Source organism: Camelus ferus, chromosome 2 (genome assembly GCF_009834535.1).
Source record: "Camelus ferus isolate YT-003-E chromosome 2, BCGSAC_Cfer_1.0, whole genome shotgun sequence".
Lineage (NCBI taxonomy): Eukaryota > Metazoa > Chordata > Mammalia > Artiodactyla > Camelidae > Camelus > Camelus ferus.
Genome location: NC_045697.1, coordinates 112581853 through 112603299, shown reverse-complemented (window position 1 = coordinate 112603299; position 21447 = coordinate 112581853). Strand labels below are relative to the sequence as shown.

At 40.4% G+C, this 21447-nt stretch overlaps 1 protein-coding gene and 1 long non-coding RNA gene across 4 annotated transcripts in view; one reads left to right on the top strand and one right to left on the bottom strand.

Moving 5' to 3' along the window:
- The window catches only part of MARCHF1 (membrane associated ring-CH-type finger 1), a 779824-nt gene that overhangs the window by 405334 nt on the left and 353043 nt on the right, over positions 1-21447 (bottom strand). The window lies entirely within an intron of this gene.
- Positions 1811-20526, top strand: LOC116659040. Its single transcript, XR_004314315.1, has 3 exons — positions 1811-2382; positions 3852-3853; positions 20515-20526. It is a non-coding gene; the product is annotated as an uncharacterized LOC116659040 (long non-coding RNA).

Below are 21447 nucleotides of genomic sequence, written 5' to 3'. Positions count from 1 at the left end.
AGAAGCAGTTTTTAGTTTGATGTAGTCGCACTTGTTTGTTTTTGGTTTTGTTGCCTTTGCTTTTAGTATCCCATTATATTTCTTACTTGTAAAGAAAAATATAGGAAGTTTGCACAATGGAGGTGAAACGTAATTATGTTTTCATTGGTTATTACTAACATCTGCTTACGGGGAGAGAGAATTTTTAAAACTGTTTATGAATGATAGCCTTAGTCCCAAAGTCTTTCCTAATCCTCATTAAACATTAAGAAAAAAAATCAGTATTTTAGAAAAACAGTGTTTTGAATAAAAATCTAATAGACAGGAATAACTCTTCAGGATGATCTAATGATCTTATGAGAATCTCTGCACACCATACAAGGAAAAGGTTTTGCAGGCTCTGTTGAAAAAAATTCAGTAGTCCTCATTGCTCATGTATGAAACTGGTCTGTTTGTAGTCCTTCAGGATCTGACCATGCTGGCCATCTTACTGTCTCGTCACTCACTGTCTCACTCCGCATGCCTGTCTTGTGCTAGTTGTGCTGTGTGCCTCACCTCTGGGCCTTTGCACATGCTGTTCCCTGTCTGGACACTCCTATGTACATGCAGAAGTCCCACTCAGGCTCTTTGAAGACCTGATCTGGGTTTCCTGTCAGAGTCAGATTCTTCCCCTTGCATCTGCCCAATTTCTCTGTTACGACACATACGTCATCGCTGGGGTTACTTGCTCCCAGTAGGTTATGTGGCTCTCTAGGATAAGAATATTCTAGCCATGTTTACATGACTGTGCCAAGAACAGTGTATTGTGATAGACACTGAATAAGTGTTCAGTGAATTGATAAATAAATGAAACAACTTTCCTTTCTGCATAAAATATATTAGAAATGCTATACATGCAACTCTTTTGGACATAGATATATAAGTTAGCTCAAAAATTGTCACAGGTGGAAAGAAACAAGTAGATATGAGGATTAAATATAAGATTGGATCCTGGGATATAGAAATAAGTGAGAAAAATGATGAAATTCCAAAGCAGAAAGTCTGTAGTTAATAGGATAGTTCCAATGCTAAATTCTTAACTTTGACAAATACAATATGTAAAAATTACAGTTACGAAAGACATTAAATTAGGGGAACTTGAATGATGGGTTATATGGGAACATCCTCTACTATCTTTGTAATTTTTCTGTAAATCTAAAATTATTCCAAAGTAAAAAGTCAGAGGAAAATTCTGCTCAAGCCATAGTCCCAAGCCAGATTCCCTCAACTCGTTCATTCGTTCAGTAAATATTTACCGAAATGTCTACCATATTCATAGTGACTCAAAAGTGCTTGTTGAATGAACCACTGCTCCATGAATAACAGCACATGATCACTCTGAACTGGGGAACCCCACCATTAAAGTCACTATGGAATTGGCCAGCGAAGGAAGCCAATACCATTGCCAAGATGGCCCAGTTTGAGTGGATACACCAGACAAGAAGGCTTTTAGCCCACTAGTAAATTAGTAGTAAGATGTTCACCTTACTTAATTGTTCCTTTAGGTAACAAATAAAGATGATACCAAGGAGAATATTTGCTATAAGGGCAACAAAATAAGAAAGATGTCAGTCAAATAGACTATTATTTTAATATGCTAATTATTAAATTTTTAAAATGTGATACACAAATTATTTTAAATAATATAATTTATATGTTGAACTAACTGACACATGATTTGCGGGAAAATGAACAAACAGATATAAAAACATAAAATGACTTTCTATGTAAATATCTACATAAGCCTTTAAATTGTTCATCATTCAATTCGAAATAACCCCTAGAAGTCTGTTTCTCCGTCAAAGGACTTCAAAACTGCACATACTGTGATGGTTATATATTTTGCCAAAATAAGCTTTTAGTCAGTCAAGAGGAATCTCTTCTGCTCACTCAGTCCACTCACCCCAGAATATTTGTCTCCATTGTCTCCTTTACATCTATATTATTAGAAACTCAGAAAATATAGTTTTATATATTCTATATTATCCCAATATAGAAAGTTTATGCAGCTTTTATTACTTAAATAATGATTTTCAACTATTAAAGCACTGTATGAAATAAGTAACAGAATTTGTGCATGTTTTAACTCACTTTTAAATTTAAATTTACTAACAGAAATGTCATAGTTACAGCTGACAACGAGATTTTCTTTGGAAAAAAAAATACAGCTGCATAATTAAACCATGGCACTAAATTCTAAATAATGTGTTAAACTCTATAGTCATCAATGTAATATGACAAATTATTTTCTGAAATTCTGTGTACATGTGTAGTGGTTGTAATGAGACATTAACCTTAGCAGCAATTTTAGGGTTTTTTTTTAGTTCAGTTCACGCAGCTGAAACTAAACTGGTATAAAACTGAGTGGATGGCAGTGTGTTGCCCAGGAAACAATACAATCTACTGATTTCAAATTTCCTTTGAATATATGAAAATTCCTAGCTAGACCACTCTGTTTTGCTATCAAGTCACAGCTTGGCTCTTTTCTGCCTTCTGTTTTCTTTTCTTTCTTTCTTTCTTTCTTTCTTTCTTTCTTTCTTTCTTTCTTTCTTTCTTTCTTTCTTTCTTTCTTTCTTTCTTTCTTTTTTTTTTTTAGGATACTCTTCATGATGTTGTAAGAAAAAAAAGTTAGAAAGGAGGGAAAGAAATACCACATTGAGCATCTACTGCAATGTGTGACCAATACGGTGTTAGCTGCTTCCAAGGATAAACAAAACCCTTGCTTTCCTTTATCAAGAAACTTGCTCTTTTTCCATTACTCCAATTAAAGAAACAGCTCTTACTTGTCACTGAGTTGCTCAGGCCAAAGCAATTCAAGTTATTTTGGACGATTTATACCCTTAGACCCAGCCTCCTGCCTGAGAGTAGATCCATTCTATTTCCAGTTACATCGTGAATCTGCCCAGCTCCCTGTACACTCACGAGCCCCACCCTGGGCTGATCTAGATTATCACCCAGACTCCTTGAAATAGCTCCCTGATGGGTTCTCTGTTCAATCCACATTTCTACAGGTTATTTTCCACACTGCATTCAGACAGCCTTCTCAAAACTGAAGCAATTCCAATCACACACAGAATAAAAGTCAGAGCCTTCCGGTAGCTTGAAATATTCCACGTGTCTGGCTCCTGGATACCTCCAAATTCCATCTTCCCTCAGGGTGTTTCAGCCATCCTTGCTAGAACATTCCAGAGCACCCCTGCCGAAGCGCCTCTCCTCCTGTATTGCAGGTCTGACTCCCCCGTTACCTTCAGACGTTCAAATTTTACCTTTTCTGATAGCTTTAACCTACTTTATTGCCTCCCTATCACTTTATCTCCTTTTATGTTTTTTTTACGTGATTTAATACATAACTGTTTGCTAGTTACCTAACCACCAGGAAGTGACAGCTCTGTTAGGATCTTTCTTAGGGATAACAAAGTTGAGGGCTTAGTTTATTCTGGTATTTCCAGTGTCCAGCGGATTGTCACATAGTAGGCAGTAAGCATTTAATAGAGAATTATTCATTTTGTAAATTAATATAGTCTCTTTCAACTCTTATGTTGTTTCCTTATACATGTAAGACATTAACTATCTTACATATTGAGAAAAACTTGAGATCACACAACATAAAACAGATAAATTTTAGCCTTTGCTATGAAAGAGTAATAGTCAATTTTACAACCATGTTCTCTACTCTGTTTCTTTTCTTCTTTATGTTATTTTGATTCCTCAGTAACCTAGGCTGGTCTTTTCAAGTCTAGTATAGTCTACAATCAGTTGAAATTATTGTAAAAAGAAGAGGGCTCATTCTTGGTCATGTCCTGGTTCACTTCACCAGGGACAAAGTCTCCCAGGAGTTGCATACCATTTGGGATGATTGTTTGGACCCACAGAAAATGGTGAATGTGACATTCTAGGAGTTCTGAATCTGGGCTTTTTAAAGGGTTTACAGACCCTTCTTTCACAAGGAGACAACTTGTCTGTCGTGTAACGAAGTCTAGGCTAGCCCATCACTGGAGAATTAGAAACAGAGGAGGAGAGAAAGGTCCCACGGAGGAAGACTGTGGCTCTCCGGCCAACAGCCAGCACCTGTGCTTCAGCGTGCGCGCGAGGTCACTGAGGTCCTCGCACAGCTGGTCTGCCCGGTTCCACACCACAGGAGGCACAGAGGAGCTCTCCCTGCCATACTGTACACAGATTCCCAGCTCCTGGAATTGTGAGCAAAGAGCATTATGGCTGTTTGGAGCCAGTAAAATTTGGAGAGGCTCATTCAGCAATTCTATCAGTCTCCTCAAGCTGCCAAATACCACAGCCGGGGGGTTTTAAACAACGGATTTACTTTCTCACAGTTCTGGGGGCTGGAAGTCCAGGATCATGGTGCTGTCGGGGCTGGTTGCTGGTGCGGGCTCTCTTCCTGACTTGCAGAGGGCTGTCTGTCACCATGTCCTCCCATGACATCCGCCCGCCCCCTGTGTGCGTGCGGGGAATTCTGAGACTCCTCTTCTTCTGATAAGAACACTGATCCTATCAGATTAGGTCCCACTCTTATAACCTTGTTTAACCCTAATTATCTCCCTACAGGCCCTCTCTCCAAATAGAGTCACATTGAGGGTTAGGGCTACAACTTATGAATTTGGAGGGGGCAAAACTCAACCCGTAACAGCAGCAAAAGAGAACTCATACACTCATTCGTAGAACAGTTATTAAGTAGCAATTACTTAATCCCATAATGACCTTCCATATAATAAATGCCCAGCATTAATAGTCCTAGGGAGGGCTAATAACCACAGCACTGCTTTTCCTTCTACTTAAAATGAGTGCTAATGTTTTCCTTTAAAATGATAAAAGTCTACAATGTCTCTACCATTGCTATTACGTGAGGCCAGCTGAGGACCACCGATTTTTTTAACTACCAGTTGACTTAAATGGATGCCAAAAACAATAATAAAAGCAAGTACCCTGTGCCATTGACTTAAAATTTTGCCCCCTGCTACCGTTGTCCACAAGAGGATCTCTCATCCTATTACAGTTCGCCATTAGCTGAAGGACCATTCACCATCAAAGGGACACTCAAATATTTTCTCCCGTGCATTATCTTTTTGTTTTGCTTATGGTTTCCTTTGCTGTGCAAAAGCTTATAAGTTTAATTAGGTCCCATTTGTTTAGTTTTGCTTTTATTTCTGTTGCCTGGGTAGACTGCCCTAGGAGAACATTGCTAAGATTTATGTCAGATATGTATAACTGAACTATTATTCTGTACACCAGAAACTGATACAGCATTGTAAACTGATTACACTTCAATAAAAAAAAAATTTTAATTAAAACAAAAAAAAGGGACCCGCAGCTGATCGAGAGGCGTGCTTATTCCCTCCTTTCTCAGCCAGTGACTACGCTCCTCTTCGATCTCACGTTTTCTGTAACTTCGCTTCGACTCTTTTATACCAAAGTTAAAAAAGTAAGATGAAAACTACTTTCTCTTAAATACCATACTTAAAAAATACATATTAAGGCTAAAGGTCCTAACGCAGCAAGGATAATGGTGCTCATTTTCATTAGCATCCTGGGAACTCCTTGACGAAAGGCTATAACTTGCAGGACGTAGTATCATTTTTTAGAAGCGAATGCTCATCATTTGACCATGCCCTAGTGATTTTCATTTGTTCCATTCATTTTACTGTTATGACCCAGTTATCTGGGGGCAAAGTGGAAATTTTTAATGTTCCTTTTTACTTTGAAATTAAGAAACACTTGTCTGTGAAAATGCTTCAAACGTGATTTGCTCAAACCTGTAAAAATAGAACTTTTTACAAGTTAACGCTACATATAACTTGTTAGTGTCTATGTTCAATTTTGTTTCTAAAAAATGTTTTTCTAATATTTTCACCCAAAAAAGCCAATTGCCTAGGCTTTGCAAAACTTTTGATTATGATAAACTACAATTAAAAAAAATGATAGAGTCATTCCTAGTCCAGGTGATCTTAGAAACTCAAGGTGCAAGTTGAGGTCATCTGGGACCAGGAATGCATTCCATTCAGTTAAGGAGGCAAAGGTTTTCATTCATTCACCAAATGCTTATTGCACATATTCATCATGGCAGGTCCTTGCCAGGTGCTGGCAAGTAATAAGATGAGTCAGGGGGATCAACTTATGTAGAGTGTTCCAAGAAGGCTTCAAGGTGGAGGTGGCTGGACAAAAAAAGATAGAGCAAAATGACTTCTGTGGGATTTCACAGGTCCATAGCCTCTAATTAACTAATGTAGAGAGTGATTTAAAAATATGCTATGACTGTGAACTAGATTTGACTAGCAGGTAGTTTAATGTATACATATCATGTATTATAACCTTAGAGAAAAATAACCATCCTGTTTAGACATTCAAATCTGAATAGTATTTAAAAAAAAACTGTCTAAGGTATAAAATATAAACATCCCGATTCTCCTTAATTTTAAAACCTTAAATACTATAATAATATATTAAGCAAGAGAATTTTTGGCATTCTGATGAAGAATTGTTTTATAAAAATTTCAGTATAAATTAAAGTAATTATTAATTACTTAGAGCTTAAAATTTTTTTGCTCCTTTTGTAAAATTTTAATGATTTTCATACAAGGAAATGGCATCTGGCTTGATCACATGAGATACTCTGAGCAATAGTGCTTGTATATTCAAAACAAAGTCTAAGATATGAACAACTACATGGAAACAAACTGAATAACCTAGAGGAGATGGACAAGCTTCTGGAAACATACAGTCCACCAAGGCTGAACCAAGAAAAAACTGACCACTTGAACAAACCGATCACTAGAAATGAAATCGAATTAGCAATAAAAAAACCTCCCTACAAATAAAAATCCAGGACTGGACAGCTTCACCGGGGAATTCTACCAAACATACAAAGAAGAACTCATACCAGTCCTTCTCAAACTCTCCCAGAAGACTGAAAAGGAGGGAATACTCCCAAACTCATTCTATGAAGCCACCATCACCAATACCAAAACCAGGCAGACACTACCAAAAAAGAGAATTACAGACCAATATCACTCATGAACATAGATGCAAAAATCCTCACCAAAATATTAGCAAATTGAATCCAACAGCACATAAAAAAGATTATACACCATGATCCAGTGGAGTTCATCCTAGGGACACAGGATGGTTCAACATATGCAAATCAATCAATGTAATACATCACATAAACAAGAAAAAGGACAAAAACCACATGATCATCTCAATAGATGCAAAGAAAGCTTTTGATAAAATTCAACACCCATTTATAATAAGAACTCTCACCAAAGTGGGTGTAGAGGAAACATAACTCAACATAACAAAAGCTATATATGACAAACCTACAGCCAGCATAGTACTCAATGGTGAAAAACTCAAAAGCTTTCCACTAAAATCTGGGACAAGATAAGGCTGCCCACTCTCACCACTCCTATTCAACATAGTCTTGGAAGTCCTAGACACAGCAATCAGGCAAAAGAGAGAAATAAAAGGGATCCAAACTGGAAAAGAAGAGGTAAAAGTGTCACTATATGCAGATGACATGATAATATATATAGAAAACCCTAACAGGTCCAGACAAAAACTACTAGAAATAATTGAAGAATTCAGCAAGGTAGCAGGCTACAAGATTACTGTTCAAAAATCAGCTGCATTTCTTTACAGTAATGATGAATCAACAGAAAAAGAAAGTAAAGAAACAATCCCCTTTAAAATAGCACCCAAAGTAATAAAATATCTGGGAATAAATCTAACCAAGGAGGTGAAAGAATTATACACAGAAAACTATAAAACACTGATGAAGGAAATTAAAGAAGACTTAAAAAATGGAAAGATATCCCATGCTCCTGGATTGGAAGAATCAATATTGTTAAAATGGTCACACTGCCCAAGGCAAGATACAGATTTAACGCAATCCCTATCAAATTACCCAGGACATATTTCACAGAACTAGAACAAATCATAATAAAATTTATATGGAACTACAAAAGACCTAGAATTGCCAAAGCATTACTGAAGAAAAAGAAAGAGGCTGGAGGAATAACTCTCCTAGACTTCAGACAATACTACGGAGCTACAGTAATCAAAACAGCATGATATTGGTACAAAACAGACATATAGACCGATGGAACAGAATGGAGACCCCAGAAATGAACCCACAAACTTTGGTCAACTAATCTTCGACAAAGGAGGCAAGAACATACAATGAAATAAAGACAGTCTCTTCAGCGAATGGTGTTGGGAAAACTGGACAGCAGCATGTAAAGCAATGAAGCTAGAACACTCCCTTACACCATACACAAAAATAAACTCAAAATGGATCAAAGACTTAAACATAAGACAAGATACAATAAAACCTCCTAGAAGAAAATATAGGCAAAACATTATCTGACATACATCTCAAAAATGTTCTCCTAGGGCAGTCTACCCAAGCAATAGAAATAAAAGCAAGAATAAACAAATGGAACCTAATTAAACTTACAAGCTTCTGCACAGCAAAGAAAACGATAAGCAAAACAAAATGACAACCTACGGAATGGGAGAAAATTTTTGCAAAAGATGAAACTGACAAAGGCTTGATCTCCAGAATATATAAGCGGCTCACACAACTTAATAAGAAAAAAACAAACAACCCAATCCAAAAATGGGCAGAAGACCTAAACAAGCAATTCTCCAAGGAAGAAATACAAATGATCAATAGGCACATGAAAAAATGTTCAGCATCACTAATTATTAGAGAAATGCAAATCAAAACTACCATGAGGTATCACCTCACACCAGTCAGAATGGCCATCATTCAAAAGTCCACAAATAACAAATGCTGGAGAGGCTGTGGAGAAAAGGGAACCCTCCTACACTGCTGGTGGGAATGCAGTTTGGTGCAGCCACTGTGGAAAACAGTATAGAGATTCCTCAAAAGACTAGGAATAGACTTACCATAGGACCCAGTAATCCCACTTCTGGGCATAACCCAGAAGGAACCCTACTTCAAAAAGACACCTGCACCCCAATGTTCATAGCAACACTATTTACAATAGCCAAGACATGGAAACAGGCTAAATGTCCATCGACAGATGACTGGATAAAGAAGATGTGGTATTTTTATACAATGGAATACTATTCAGCCATAAAAATGACAATATAATGCCATTTGCAGCAACATGGATGTCCCTGGAGAATGTCATTCTAAGTGAAGTAAGCCAGAAAGAGAAAGAAGAATACCATATGAGATCACTTATATGTGGAATCTAAAAAAAAGAAAAAGAAAGAAAAAGAGAAAGAAAAAAAAGAAAAAGAGAAATGAACATAATACAAAGCAGAAACAGACTCATAGACATAGAATACAAACTTGTGATTGCCAGAGGGGAGGGAGGATGGGAAGGGACAGACAGGGAGTTCGAAATCTGTAGATACTGGCAGGTATATATAGAATAGATAAACAAGATTATACTGTATAGCACATGGAAATATGTACAAGATCTTGTGGTAGCTCACAGTGAAAAAGTATGTGACAATGAATATATGTATGTTCATGTGTAACTGAAAAATTGTGCTCTACACTGGAAATTGACACAACGTTGTAAACTGACTATAACTCAATAAAATAAAATTTAAAAAAAAGTCTAAGAAAATCCACATTTATTTCCACTCATCAGGATTTACTAGAGGGCACTGTATTTCTCTACAGAACTTTATATTTCAAAACATCTGGGTCAGAATAGAACCATTATTCTTTTCAGGAATAATGATTTTAATGGGATAAAAGTTCCCCCCCAAACCACTAAAATGAAATTATAAGGTATTACTGACTTTAAGAAATTTACATACACAAGCGCATTGGGTCTATATCATCATTTGTGATGTAGCTTGGGAAATTAGTGTGCTCTAATTATAGAGGTAAAATTAAAGCAAAGATACTTCATCAACATAAGGATATATTTTTCTCAGAGGTTGCTAGTGGCTTTATAACCTGAAAGAAATTTCTCTTATTTTTTTTTACTGTTAACCATGCTGTTAACCAACTGAAAACCAAACTCCATGGGAAGAGAAAATTGATTCCCACTTTAGATATGTGATACTTTCTCCTTGGTGAATTACAATTTATGGAAGGAAGGTTTATAGGTCACAGAAAGGTGCAGCTGCATGCCAGAATATTCCAGAGATTATTCAGGCCGCATTCAACATTTTCCAGAGACTGTCAGTGACTTGTGGTCCTTAGTCTCCAACAGATGGCCCTCCAAGGACTCACACCAGTGTCTTCCCTCCCCTCGAATCAGGACTTGACCTGCGACCACCCTGACCTCTGAGACCGTGATGTGGTGAAAAGCCCTAGTCACCTGGAGACGCCGAAGCCCTGAGGGCAGAGGGGACGAGGCCACCTCCTGTAAGTGAAGATGGGCTCACCGAATCCCATCACTGAATCCCACCTCCTCAGACTTGGAGAACTCCACCAGCTGCAATCAGACTGCACCCCTAAAACAAGACCCCAGGCAAGAACCTCCCAGCTGAGCTCAGCAAACCCAGAACAATGACAGACACTAAAAACACTGTTGCGTTAGGCCGCCAAGTTTGAGGGTGTTTCGTTGCTCAGCAATAAATCATCAGGAGACTTGTCTAGGAACCAGAGCTAGAACGGGACCACCCACCTCCCCTAAGTTCCATGTCCTGCCTCTGCCGGCGGTCACCCGCTCCATGGTTATTGTCACTTTCCCTGAATATCTGTAGTCTGTGTTACTGTAGATAATCCCTGATACTGCTTTGTATCGTTAGCTGCCTATTTAGGTCTTCTTTATCACTAACAAGAGAACAGGAGATAACTGCTCCTTTATCTTCAGGACTAGGAGAAACAGACTACTTCCCTCTGCAGCAGTCACTTAGAGATCACGATGATATTTTTTAAATTGTTTCATTAGCTTAAACCTAATAAGCACTGAATGGGAATGACTGTCTGCGTACAGCCCGGCTAGGTTACGAAAGAGGTTCTACCTGAAAGGCTTGTGAAAACCAGACTGCCGGACTCCACCCCTCAGAGTTTCTGACTCACAGGGCCTGAAATTTGGCCCAAGAATGTGCCTCTCTAATAAGTTCCCAAGTGACACTGATGTGGCAGGTCCTGGACCACATTTTGAGAACCTCCAAGTTAAGATAATCCCCGATCCCTCTTTTCTAGGATTGCAAGTCCAAAAAAAGGTGATAAATCAGGTAAATCGGAATTCTCAGCTTCTCATCCTGGGCCTCCCCCTGTTGTGATCTCTCTCCTCTCTAACCCTCGCCATGGACAGCACCTTCAGGTCATCCCTGCCTCTCCATGACAAATCCGTCACAGCTGTGACTTCTTCCAAATCCCCCCAACGTGCCAAAATTCCCAAAGCCTCCTACTTTTGATTCAGAAACACTGCATTTAAATGATCGAGTTTGAGCTCATCTCGGGGTGAGATCAGGCCGGTATTATTCTTGTACCAGCACTGCCCAGCAATCCAGCGCCTGGCACACAGAGTTGGCATCCAACTGTTTTTAGGTAAAATTAAATAAAAATTCAGTCTTCAGTGCAAATTATTGATAGTTTTGCTCTGGTGCTACAGGGCAAGGATTCCATCCAAGTTTAAGAACTATATCTATGAACTGAAAAGGCATGGAGCACGAGTATTTGATTTTCAAGTGACTGAAAACACATGAGCAAGGACGGGCACTTACAAAGTGCCTCTGTGAACTGGAACATGGGGGGATGATGGACGGGACGCAGCCAGAGCTGCTGACAGGCTAGTGGGAGGCACGTGGGAAGGACGTGGTTTTGTTTCCAACTCTGGAGAGTCTAAGCTCTCCATTCAAAGGTGGAAAGGACCTCTCTTGTCCGGGAGTAGACGTGCACCATGCTACGTACTTTACCTAAATCAACCCACTGAACCCTCATGACTACCCTAGGAGCGACTGTTCATTTCAGCATCCTCTTTGCACAGATTAGAAATCTGAGCCACGGAGAGTATGTTTAACAGAACCGAACCTGGGCAGTCTGGTCCCAGAAACCGGGCTCTTCGTGACTAGGCTGCAGTGCCCTCTTTTAAGGCAACGAGACGGTAAAATTCTAAAACAGTTCCAAATGGCAGCATTAAGGACCCACATCTGTCTCTTTCTTGGCTCCACTCCTACTGTATATGACATTTTTACCAGAAGAGTTGACATATTCACCTCTAAAATAGCTCTGGATTTATACAAGCTGCACTGTTAGCCTGAAAAGACTGTAACACTGTACAGTTAAACCAGGTTGATCTCTGCCAATGAGCCCCCCATGGGTAGGTTTAGGTATCTGAAAAACCACACCATCAGAGCGCTAGCAGTGAGTCTGCTTTGCTACTCATTTTCTGAATGACTAACGGAATGAGTTACAGCAAAGTTGGCTTGTGACAGACTGTGGCCAACTCACCTAACAGGTCCTGAATTTGATACCTAAGTATGGATGCATTATCTTGATATAGGAAAGGACATGCTTTCATTTGTATTTCTCACAATTTTCAATGTAATATATCATACACCAGAGATTGAGAGCTGTTAGACACAATAACATAAACATTATAAAATCTGAGTATATTTGGCATTCGATGTTGTCATTATTAACAGCTAACATTACAATATGTTGCTCTTGCAAACTTATATTGATTTTGTTGCAAAAGTTGAGATTATTAATATTTCAAAGGTTAAAATTTGTATCTAATTCTACTCAAATTGGCTATATTACATTAAGACAAAAATGCATAATCATACCATTTATAAATTGGTGCTCCCAGTGTAATTTCATAATGTGTTGTCTTCACAAACCTAGTTATTTTGCCTACAAAAAAGATATTATTTTATCTTAATTAGGCTATTTAAATTCTGAACCATTAAGGAAAACAGCATTGGGGATAAAACATGTTTTTCACAGCTATAGGTGGTATCTTTTTGCCTAATAAATAGAGTGGAAACTGAGCAGTTTTCCCAGTTTTCCCCATGGCGAAGCCTAATGACCAAAGCAATTCTTATGTTGATAAACATGTAATGAACATCTATGTGACATTTATAGAGCTAAATGTTCATCATTAGGGATTGGGGATTAACAGATACACATTACTGTTTATAAAACAGATTAAAAACAAGAACCGACTGTATAACACAGGGAACTATATTCAATTTCTTGTAATAACATACAATGGAAAAGAATCTGAAGAGAAAATAAATACATGTGTGTACATGTATAACGGAATCACTTTGCTGTACACCTGAAATTAACATTGTAAGTCAACCACACGTCCATGATTTTTTTTAAGTACATGTGAACTGAGTAATAATAAGGGTGATGGTGATAAACAATGCATGACCCACAACAGGTACTCAATAAATGTTTCTTGAATCAACAGATAAATGAATAAAAGCTAATATTTTAGAGCTCTTTTTTTCTGCCAGGCACTGTTCTAAATACTTTCATGTATTAAAACACTGAATTTTCCTAACGTTCCTACCATCTTCATGGTTTTCCAGATGAGGAAATGGGCCTTCGTGAGGAAATACCTTCTGTGTCACCCAGCTGTCAAACAGCACAGCTGAGTTTCCAAGCCAGGTTTGTCTGCTGTGTCAAGGAAGTCAGCCTTGCACGGAGCAAAGACTGTGAAAAACTGGTGGGATGGCGTGATCGCAGACATGTCATAAAACGTGCTCTGACAGCAAAAAGGAGGAGCTTTTTCTGCATCTCCAGAATGGAAAATACTTTCCAGCTGAGTTCCCATTTTAGTTGGACTGGAAAATTCAACCACCAAAGAACAGGAAAAGAACATCCAGGGTAAAGAGGGAAATCCAGCATGGGTGTAAATTCAGGTGGTGATCAGTAGATCAAGAAGTTCACAGCAATCAGAGCGAAATGACCCTAGGACTTGGAAGGAGAAATGTCTTCAGAATCAGATCATTAAAGGACCTTGTGTACCATGACTAGGAAATGAGATTTACCAGGAAGGCAGTGAGAAATCTTCAGCATCACTTAAGAGGAAGAGTGATATCATCAAATTATCTTTTAAAGAGTTAACCTGTGGACAGAATCAAGCATGGTCCTTGACAGAGATTGTAATAGGGAAGAATAAAGACTCCACATTAGATCTGTCCCTTCAGCTCTAACCCTGGGCTCTGTTTCCTGTGCTCAGTCATGCTGGTTCTGCACCTTTTGTAAATAAATGGTGCCTAGAGCCTGAAATAGACAGGAGAGCCCATTCTCAAGGCTCTGACCTTTAAAGGTCTAATACGTTTCCACTCATGTAGAGGTAAAAAGTTGCAGAACAGAATAACATTTGCCTCGTTGAAGGTTTGCAGGGACACCATGACCTGACCTACAAGGACAGCTGCAAGAACAAAGGATTCTGACACCAAGAATTTTGCAACAACCACCCACACCCCCTCCCCTTTTTAGTATAAAAGGAGCCTGAATTCTGACTTGGGGAAGATGGTTGTCTAAGACATGAGTCCCCCATCTTCTTGGTCTGCTGGCTTTCCAAATAAAGTCGTTATTCCTTGCCCCTACACCTTGTCTCCCGATTTATTGGCCTGTCTGTCATGCAGTGAGCAGAATGAGTATGGACTCGGTAACAAGATGAGTTGGGAGCAAGTCAGCAGTGAGAAGAAGGAAGGGGAAATAAGTGATCAGGGATCAATACTTGACCTCACTGTGCTCCTGCATGCCTCCTGGCCCATTTATTTTTAACTTTGAAGACATGTTTTCAGAAATGCAAATCACTTTGGCAATTTGTATAACTAGCACAGTCAAAACATTACCATAGCAGTGCTTAACTCCACAGCTGCCCATGTTTTCCCTGCTCGCTCCTTTTCTGCTAGATCACCCAGCTAGTTGCCCCAGTCCTCATTCCTTCCTTCAACTAACACAACAAAGTGGACAATTCAAAGTCAAAGGCTCTTGGTGGTCATATGTGTTATAGTTCTCTAGAGAAAGGGAACCAACAGGAGGTGTGTGTATATATATATATAATGCACATATACATACTATACACATATAATATGCATAAATGTGCACAGTGCAGTAATATACATAAAAAGGTTTTTTTTTAATAAGGAATTGGTTCATACAATTATGAAGGCTGGGAAATCCAAAATCTGCAGGCTGGGCTAATAGGCGGAGACCCAGGTGAGCAGATATTGCAGATAAGGTTTGAAGACAGTCCACTGGAGAACTGCCTCTTGCTTGAGGATTCTAATATTTTCATTCAATTCTGGCCTTCAACTGCTTGGACAAGGCCCACCTGCATTCTGGAGAGCATTCCGCTTACCAATTTAAATGTTAGTCTCATTCAAATACAGCCTCCAATTCGATTCATAAAATTAACCATCACAGTGGTCATTCCTGAACAGGTCTCAGAGTAAGTTTCTTTTTGATGGGATATCCATTAAGTATGCATAAGAGTCTCACTTGAGTGGCTGGACACGTCTTTCATCCCAGTGACATTTGCTCTTGTAAGGATTCATTTGCTGTGAGAATTCCCCTGATCAGAGCATCAAATTCAAGGCTCCTTGCATGCATCTCCGTGAGAATCCTTGATTCATAAATAACCTCTTGTATGCTCCTTGGACCCTATTCACTATACCTTATGTACCCAGGAAAAATGAAAGTCTTGTTTTGTTTTTTTGGAAGGCATTTTAATGCCTGCTTAAAGATACTCCCATTATGCAAACAGGGCAAAAATAAAGAAAGTGAGAGGCAAATTTTTAGACTTACATTTCTACCCAGGTAATTTCCAAATTCAGCATTTGGAAACATTTTATGACTGTTGCAAAGACAATGATTACTATCGGGCATTATGTTTTTCCCTAAAATACAGAGAAAAGTCAACGTTTAAATACTAGAGAACGTAATGCACACAAAAGCATCAATCAAAAGCACCATTACACCTGGCCAGTATTTGTTGTGCTCTTACTCTATGCCAAGCACCTAATAAAGGCTTTCTGCTTTCCAATAGTCCCAGGGCTCCCTGCCCAGTTGGACACACTGCATTATTTGCACTTAAGAGAAGCCCGGAATTGTCAATGTAAACACCCAAATCCTAATACTGGGCAGTCATTTCCTCTCTCACTCAGCACCACTTCTCTTCCATCCGCCCCTCAGCCACAAACAGCTCTGAAGTGAAATCAGCCCTGGAAAAATAAAATTCAACAAAATAAAAAGAAGACTTCATGGCTCAGGAAGTGTTTCTCTCAATCCACCACGTCTAGCCCCAGTGCATTCATTAGGAGGACTAAGCTTGATTCCCCCTCTGGCCTGCGCAAAGCCACCCTCCGAAGATGGCTCTGTGGCAGAGCGTGGTCTGCAGGATTCAGGGGTCCTGGGAAGAGCCTGGATCTGCAGCTCACAAAGGAGAGGCAGCTGGCCACAGGCACAAGGCTGGGGTTCGTTCTCTGCAGAGACCCACCGGGGCAGGGTGGGCAAGTGCTCTTCAGGGCCATCACCTGCTTCTCCAAGGCTTCGACAAGAAAGGAGTGGAGAGCGGGGTTGCATTCCTGAGAGAGGACTGGCGCATGTGCCCTGCCAAAGGAATGGGATCAAATCCCCGCTCCCCACAAGCACAGCTGGGAAGCCAACCGGCTGTTCGCACATTCGTGTCTTGTGCTAAGCTCAGGATCTCAGAGTACCATTTCAAGTAAGAAAAAAATAAGAGCAGCGTTGTGAAACTCAGTATGTTTTCTATGGAAACAAGTTCCAGCAAATTATGTGCTGGAATAAAAAATGCTTTAAAATATGTTCAAAGAGAGCTCCGTCAGCGTGGTGATAGATTTCAGGGAATAAATAACACTTTTTGGGGAGTCGATGCTCGACAATAAAGCTGGTAGGTGACGGATAACAGGAATATTTAACAGTCCCTTTTACAGAAACCTAAATTGGATTGAACGTAAAAGTGAAAATGATTTTCCTCAGACTGTAAGTTCGTCTTTTCATTATTTATCTTTTGTGATAAAAGGGGCATATGTCGCCGTCCATCTGGATGGGCGACGGAGCAAACCGAATGGCGTGAAACAGAAACGCAGCATGTTTCCGTGAACTTGACGCCATGTCACTCACCGATCAATGCATTTATCATTTAGAGAGAAGATGTAGATGTGAGTGGAAAATGAAGTGGGAGACGAAATGAGGCCATTCAATGAACTGAAATTACTCAGTCTGGGGGAAGAATTAAGGAGAATGGCAACCAGCACAGTATCAAAATAATCTGAGCTGTACAAACTCTATTTAAATAAATAGGACCTTTTAGTCAAAGAAGCCCGTTTTTCGCTGAACCACTTCACCAAAGTGACATTTGGCGGAGAGGAGGGCAATAATCAGGACAGTGCAGGGCTCAGTGGGACTCAGTCCAAGCGCCAGAGGGACAGAGCCTCCCGCGCCAGGCATGGTGATGTCATCACCCTAACGGATGACACCTTTCCAGGTTCTGTTCACATGTCTTCATGGCGTTAGGTGCACAATAGGTGCTTTAAAAAGAATCCTCTGGGGTAAGCCTACTAGCTTGAAAAGTTTTAGTAAGTTGTGCACCTCTATTTTGACTGCCTTGAAAATACCCTGATTGATAACACGGATGAGCTGTACATCCAGCTACCTGAGTGAAGAGTCTGATTATACTGTTCTCCTGTGGGTCCTGGAGGCTCCTGGGGCCAATGAGGCCGCCCGGGAACCACACTGAATCGTCCACTAACTGCTTCATAATAGATCAGTCATGCCTGGGGGGGGGGGGGACACACTTCAAAACAGAGCTAAGCAGACTCGGAAGGAAAAGGAACCTGACTGTCCCCCCATTTGGAAGCTGAATCTCCTCTAGAATATTTCCCCCTAAGCCCTCTTACCGCCTGACTGAACACCCGAGCGGTTCAGGAGCACTTCTGCCTCATGGACCAGTGCCCCATCCCTTTTATCCCCAGACTGAAATAGTCAGTTCTCAGTATCTGTAAGTTCTCATGGATAGTGAAAAAGTTCTACCTCCCTGCAAGACTACTTCTGACCTCCGTAATCAGACTCGGTGGAATCCCTCTTCCCCAGGGTGGTGGGATGTGAGGACTTGGTCTACGTGCAGAACGCTCCCTCCCCTAGTGCCAGAATGCTCCCAGGACCTTAAGACTCAATGCCTCTCTGTTGAATGATGAGTGAGTGAGTGAATGACCAAATGATGGAGCCTCAGACGCTAGACAGTGTGTTTCATGGAAAGGAAAGAAATTATACTTTAGAGAACACTAAGTGAGAGTCAGGAAGGCTGGATTCTAGTCTGATGTCTGCATCTCAGAATCAGTGACATCTTGGGGCATATTTTGGTACAAACTCTCTGGGGTTTATTTTTTTCAATCAAAAAAAGAGGAGTCTGGTTACTTTTAATCTAAGTTCTCATCAGACTCATATTCAGTGTCCTTTAAATTCCAGGTTACACACACCAATGCTACATAGAACGTATTTAATCCCTCCCTAGCTCAACTCTCCGAATACTTGGGAGGAAATGTGGCTTTCATGCGTAATATTTATCCTCTAAGACATAGCTACATAGGTACCTGAAACAGCTTACTTGTAGAAAAATCATTTCAAGCCTCTTCGCTTACTTGGGTTGTCCATTTCTTGGAAGGCTTTCGTTTGTCAATAGTGCTCTTAAGATACAGCAGTTGGAACTAAACACAACACCACTGGCAAGTTCTGAACAGAGCAGACTAGAGGGAGACCATCTCAGGAGTTCTAAATACAATTTCTCCCTCCCACAAATGTTTACTGTTGGCTGCAAGGCACCAGCCCTGCTCCGGACACCATGGCTGTAGCCAAGGACGGGGCACTTCTCCCGTCTGTATCTTATTTCCAAGTAGGTGTAGACAGGGAGGATAATTTCAGATTGGGATCTACAGTCTAGATCGTGGTGTTATAGCCAATAATACCAAGCCATGGGACAGAAAGTGGGGCAGGGCGGGAGCTGCAATACTAAGACGGATCCACACAGGTGGACAGAGCCAGGCACAGAAAGGGAAAACATGACAGGTAAACGGGATCAGTAAATCCAGTCCCTGAGGCAGACGTGAGCTTCATGGACCCAGAACTGAAGAAAAGCTCACGGGTACAGAAAACCTGGGGCAACAGTCCTATTACATGTGACGTCACTGTCGTGTGTGGAAGGTAGACTAGTTCCAGCTTCTCATGTTAGATTTGCCGGCCAGGTTGTCCCTGTTAGTGACGGTGCCACAGAACCAAATCCAGTGGAGGGATGGTCCCTTCGCTAGAATTGGTGGAGAGCACGGGGCAAGGAAAGACTGATAACAGTCTTCGCCCAATTACATTTGAAAAAGTACACTCTCCATGAAAAGGTGCACTGGAGGGCTGTTTTATTTAAAGGGCTAGGGGCCAGGTGAGATGACTCAGTCTCATGAGAGATTGTCTGACGTGATCAAGCCTTCCAAATACAGTTACATATTTAAGAAGTAAGTATACCTTTTGTATTTTCATTCAGAATATTATAAAAAGGGGGAAATATGAATTAGCCAAGGGAACGAGCCCTGTCAAAAGAATTTTGCACTTTGCATTTGATACTGTGCAAGTTTTAAAAATTTAAAGTACACTCTACTTTTAAGTATTTGATTTATTCATCTTGCAACGTATATTTGTAGTCAAGAAAGGAGTCTTAAATGTGTTTCAAGAGCGCAACTAGGTATGGAAATCTAAAGGGCTTGATTTAGAAGAATAAAAATTAGTCACTAGCAGAATCATTGTTATGGTTGTAAAGTTAATTTAGCAGCTGAAATTAACCAATCTAGCAATGTCGGAGATGATTTCTATATATAAATGTGGTATTAAAACAGATTGTCATATCCTTTCCAAAGAATCAGTGTGGCAAGCACAAAATCTGCATTTAACCTCTTCAGGCACTGTATTAGAAGAAGCTGTACAAATGATAATATCAAGTGTAAAGGCAGGCTCTGGAACAGAAAATTTGATCATGTATTGGTTTTCTGAAGAACCCTGACTAATATGGTCCATGAAGAGACTGATAATGAGAGGTGGAAGGACCTCAGGGAGATCTGATCACGGATGGGAAATTTAGGAGAAATTTTTATTGGAGGTTGAAAAAAAAAAGTGTGACCCTTGTCAGTGGCAGAAAGTTTGGCAATATTGTCACTTGTGATGAGAAAACAGCTAACGGTATTTACAGGCTGTATGTAATGTGATCCAAAGGTAGAGACAGACGGAAAGAGAACTGGTTTCTCAGGAAAATTCAGATGAAACATAAGGGAGCCAGGCCATGCTCCTTTTGTTTAGAAATAAAACTATTTTTTCCATCCCCAGTCTCTCCCAGCAGAAGAGTCTCAAATTAGGAAAATGCCCCAGGGCAGATACCAAACCCTGCTTCCTCGGGTGAATGTCGCTGGGTTAAGAGGACATCAAGGGACAGGCTATAAAAGCTCTTTGGGAAGAGCCTGGAAGGGTTAGAAGTGGTGCCTCACAAACCCTTTCAAAGAGGAAACAAGCCTTCTCAGGATCTGAAGAGCTCCTCCGGCAAGTCCCCTCTGCGGAGCAGTGGGGATTCTGAGAATATTAAGATCCTTGTCTCCAGACACTTCATAGGAGGCCAGTGTAGTTGAGTTTATCTTGAAGAAAACTGTGGGTATGACTTCTGTCTGATTAAGTGGATTATAAATCACAACACGGGAGACCTACACAACACGTTCAGGGAAATTGGTCCAGGTCCACCTTGACTAAAAAGGACAGAGACAGTCCGAAATGAAGAGGTCACCTTTTGTGAGCAGGAAGCAAGCTTGAGAGGGCTTCTCATTGGAAGGGCAGATGACATCTTATGGAAAAGAAAGGCTAACGAAAGGGGAACAGCCAAACCCTAAGGAGCAGAACCAAGAGCCTCAGAAAACTGCTTCGGGGAAGTCAGAAGAAACCGTGGTCAAAGAATTCGCAGCAGGTGCCCAGCTGATTTCAGAACTGCTATGGGCCGGGGGCTGCTGCGTGCCTCTTATTCCTCCGTTTGAATGTGAGTGTGTGCGGAGATGACTCGACCGCTGCATGTTAAGTGTGCAGTGGACCAACAACGTGTCTCTTTCTTTCAGAGCTCATCAGATTGAGAACAACTGCCCCAGAACTGCACCTAGGAAGTCTCGCTTACAACCAGAAAGTTTAGGTGACGAGATCCTGTACTTGTTAGTTGCTGAAGAAATGGGGTGGGACCTCAGAGGACTTGGGGGAAGGACTAAGTGTAGTTTGCACCCTGGAGTGCAAAGGAAGGGGTGTGAGTAATGGTGGCCCCAAGTGAGCTGTGGTGGCTTTAAAAACAGGAGCCCCAGATTATTTGACACTATTTCCATCAAAAGGTGGGGTCTTGATCCACTGCCTTTGCAGCTGGATAAGACTGTGAGCAACTGCTTTGACTAACAGGTTCTGCCTGAGTATTAGATGCTGGTCAT